Here is a 4,971-nt window from a genome sequence, read left to right on the forward strand (position 1 = left end):
ATATTTTCTCTTTCTGCTTCCTTCCAGCACAGTAACCTCTTTTAATTAATAAAAGGTACTAAGAAACTACAAGTTCTGAATGGTAATGTTCTTCCTGGAAGTGTGTGTGTGGGTGTGGGCAGGGGGAGTGGGTGTTTGCTTATCTTCAAAGATTCACTGGCCTATTAGTTTCCTGTCCTGTCCTCCTTGCCCTATTTCTTTTCTTCCTTCCTTCTTTAGACTTTCCTTCTTTCTTCAGTTCTCTCTTATTCTTTCATTTGGGATTGTGCTAGTCTAGAAATGGTTTCTTTCTAGCACGGCAAAGCCTGCCATTTCAGATTCTCCGCATGCTCTCTTTTACTCACCCTTGCCAATGAGCCAGTGTTTGCCCAAGTTTTTCTTGGATAGACAAGACCACAAAACCCACACAACCACTGAAATTATGTTTCTTCTTTCTTCTTCTACAGAGCAAGTGCTCATGTTTAATGGGCAATTTTACCAACTCCTCTACCACTGAGTACAAGGATTAACATTCTGGTGGCCAGTTTTAGTTTCTTCACTGATATCTGCCAGTTATTAGGGCAGTTCAACATATCATAAATTCATTGTGTGACAGCATTCCAAGATGAAAATGTCTACATTTCCATAATACTAACCACATGGCAAGTATCTCAAAGCTTATTGGATTAGTGACATAATTTTTAAGCATCCAGTCCAATGCAAATAGTTGGTTTCATGATTCTCTGAAGTGGTTTTGCTTCAAACAGTGATTAGTGGTGTTGGTCCTTTCACTCACTATGGCTGTGCCATTTTACAAATTCAACCTAATCCTGGAACAATCCAGTCAGCAACTGGAGGATGTGAGGAGAAGAAAAATACAGAGGGTTTTAAGGCTGTACCTCATGTGTACACATTTCTCTTCCAGAACCCAAACACACCCAACTTAACATCAAAGAAAGATGGAGGGTGTAATCTAATCATGTGATGAGAGACAGGAAGCAGGAAAGCTAAGCTACCACCACAGTTACAAGAAGATACAGCTGGAATTACAGACTATACCAATGTTGTCAAGAAGATATCACCTAAATCTGAAATACTCAACCAAGACATAGGGGAAACTCTGAAAGTCTACCTTGCTGATATTTTAGCTAAGAAACAATGAGAGCTTACTATCTAATAGGCTCACTTCCAACTGTTTTATAATCATTAAGTCATTGTTCATCAAAATAATCCCAGGGAGTAGTACTCATTGTGCAGATTGGAAACTGGGAAACTTAGCCTAGGTTTCACAGTTCAGAAATAGCTTTCATCCCAAGTTTTAGAGAAGATTCACCTACTATAATAATCACAGTGGATCCAGTTTCTTCATGAAATTCTCAGGAGATTGGTTTCTCTACCATGCTATTACCTAATGGCACATGCCTTCTCCCTTTCCTTTACACAGAGACAGTTTTAGATTCGTGTGTCCACTTCTTCCAACCTGTAGCTGATTGCACTTTATTACATCCCCGTTCATTTCTTGGGAAATGATCATCCAGTTTATAGAACGGCATCCTCATTCACTTCGGCTCTCAACTTGACACAGCTCTGAGATCAGTTGAAGGATTACCCAGATCCGGTCGTCTTATGTGTATGCCTGTCGGATGCTGTGTTGACTGCTGAACCATGTGGTAAGGCACAGCCCACTGTGGGCAGCGGCACCCCTAGAAAAATGGGTGTATACTATATAAGAAGGGCAGCTAAGCACGAGCCTATGAGTATGCTGGGGAGCAAGCCAGCAAGAAGCACTCCTCCATGGTTCCTGCCTTTAGGTTCTTCCCTTGAGTTCCTGCCCTGACTTTCCTCAGTGATGGACTTTACCTAATTACCTGGAAGAATAATATTAAATGAACTCTTTCCTCCCATCTGTTGATTTTGGTCAGAGTATTTTATCAAAGAAACAGAATGATAGTAGAAAAAGTAGAAAGAAAAAAGAAGAGAGAATACATGATATACACCGATGGTCTTGTAAGAGAAAGACAGTCATGCCTCCTTTTGGAGAGTTTAAACAGGGGCTTAGGCTCAGTATGCCTGTATTTACAGGATGCCCCTGTGTACACATCTGTTCTGTGTCCATACCACCACAACAGCTAAGCCCCTCTAAGTCAACCACCAAGTACATAACACAAGAGAAGAGGTCTGAGTTGGTAGTCATCTGGTGCTGCTTATATAGAAAATGCCTAGGTTCAGAGCATCCAGAAAATATTCTAGGTAAGCAGGTTTCTCCATTGGAACTTCCCTTTAGCCTAACAGAATCCTCATGCTAGGGGGGAAAAAACAGTCCATGAGGCTCAGAGAGTGACTCTCTGAAGAGCATCTCTGAGTGCATGGTTTTTCCCCAGGATTTAAGAAATAGCAGATCCAGGGCTAGAGAGATGGGTCAGTAGTTAAGAGCACTGATTGCTCTTCCAGAGATCCTGAGTTCAATTCCCAGAAACCACATGGTGGCTCACAACTATCTGTAATGGGAGTTGATACTCTCTTCTGGTGTGTCTGAAGATAGCAACCATGTACTCATATAACTAAAATAAATAAATCTTTAAAAAAAGAAAGAAAGAAATAGCAGATCCTGTTTACCCTCTAGGGTCCACAATAGTGAGGACTTATAAATAAAATTGAAGAAAGTTCTTCAGGCATAAAAAATATGATTCTCTATGATAATATAGAAATCAAAAGGAATAAAGAATGCCAAGATGATACTATGTACCAAAAGTACAACAAACTTTCCTCATTTTAATCTCTTTAAATTAAAGAGAACTAGTAGCTATGAATCAGGAAGAGAGTTAATCTCTTTGATTAAAGATACATATTTCAGCACTGAGATTTGAACCCGGGTCCTCAGGTGAGGCCTACACTGAGAACACAAGTCTACAAAATACCAGGTAGTTTGTATTAATATCAGCATAATGAAAACATTCCATAAGGCATTGCTTCATCCAAAGAACACAGTGAGACTGAACCTTCATGTATCTCATAATAGAATTTCAAAATGTATCAAAAGATTGAAAGGATCAACATAGGAAACAAATCCACAACAACAGCAAAAGAAATGGGAAATAGGTTCATTTACAATTTATAGTAGAGACTGTGATATTTGCCCATCAGCAACTGGTAGACAGGCAGATGGAAAGTCAGCAAGAATATAAAACACTTGGAAAACTATTTCAGCTGATGTGACCTATCTGACATTCATGGAAGGCCTCACACAAGATCAACAGAATATATGCTTTTTCCTTGAACATGGAACACTTACCAAAACAGACCATATACTAGGTCATAAAACACGTCTTGAAAACTTTAAAAGATAGAAATCATACAAACAAGTGTGCTCAGACCATAACACAGGGAAATTAAAAATCACTATGAAAGGTATCTGGAAAATGCCTCAAGTATACAGAAGTTGAACAGCCCAACACTAAATCAGACATGAATCCAGAAGGGAAATCACAAAGAAAATTAGAATGTATTCTAAACAGATGCAAATGAAGCTTCTCAAAATCTGAGAAGCAGCTAAGGGAGGATTTAGAGAGGACTCCAAGACTGGATGCTTTCGTTAGAAACGAATGTGCATTTGGATTAGTGACCTAAGATGTTGCTTTGGAAAACTTGAGAGAGATAGCCAATGACATATTCCTGTGTCATCCCAGCACTCAAGAGACTGTGGCTGGAGAATCAAGAGGTTTCATCCAGTCTGGGCTATGTAATAAAACCTTGTCATAAACAACAAATCTAGAACAAAAACACCAGGTCAAATTAATTTCAAGTAGATTCATGGAACTGAAACGGGGCTAAAAATACAGCCACATATTTTTAGTCACTTGGTCTGTTACAAAGGTACTAAGGTACTTCAATCCAGAGGGAGTAATCTTTGCAAATGGAGTTTGAAACATATACAAGTATATAAATATTTATTTATACACATGTGTATGTATACATTTGACATATATATACATATATATTATATAAATATATAATTCCCCTCATCCTCCAGGAAGCAAGATATGAGAAGGGTCTCATGGTTCCATTCAAGAGCATGTCCCCCAACCTAAGGATCCAGAGTAGGCCTCACCATTTAAAGGGTCTGCCACCCCAATATCAAAACCTTGGGGTCCAAACTTTGAACACATGGAACTTTGGGTGATGGCCAACATCCAAACCACAGCACTGACAGGGAAGTTTCATTCAACAGTCTAAATGTTAACCTGTATATATGCATGTATGCAAATTTTGAAAATGTAAGATAGGAAGAAGAGCAATGTTCACCAAGAACAAAGTGCAGGAGAGAGAACTGATTCTGAAGAGGCATGGGGACAATGAAAGTCACATATTCTGTCTCATAATTATGACTGTGGTCTTGTGAATCTAAAAGTTGATCAAGGCTTGTAAAATTCAGTTTGTAAATTAATAAATGCTATTCTACATGCATTCAACTCCAATATGATTGGTTTTAAAGAATATATAGCCCGGGGCCTGGAGAGATGTCTCAGAAAGTTAGATCATTCATTGCTCTTACACAGGTTTGATTCTCAGCACTTACAGGGTGGTTCACAACCATCTATAACTCCTTTTTATCTGTCACCTTCTGACTTCTGTGGGCACCAAGCTTGTGATACATGTGACACATGTGATTCATGATACATGTGCCTATATATGGGCAAAACATTCAAACACATGAAAATAAGGAAATATGAAACAATATAAACAAAAATAAACCTAAAATAATAAAAATTAAAAGCAAATAAAATGATAAAAAATAAAATAAATAATGTGGAACCCAGAGCAAGATATACTACATCCAAGTTAAAGGCAGTAATAGAATAACAGAACTAAGCAAAATCTGATTACTGCTTACGGTGAGAATAAACCCTGAGTATTGTACTAACCAACATTAACAACGCCCAACAGATATCAACAATAGTTAATATTTACTGAGGTAAATTGTTGTGCTGCATG

This window comes from Rattus norvegicus, chromosome 16 (assembly GCF_036323735.1).
Source record: "Rattus norvegicus strain BN/NHsdMcwi chromosome 16, GRCr8, whole genome shotgun sequence".
Classification (NCBI taxonomy): Eukaryota; Metazoa; Chordata; class Mammalia; order Rodentia; family Muridae; genus Rattus; species Rattus norvegicus.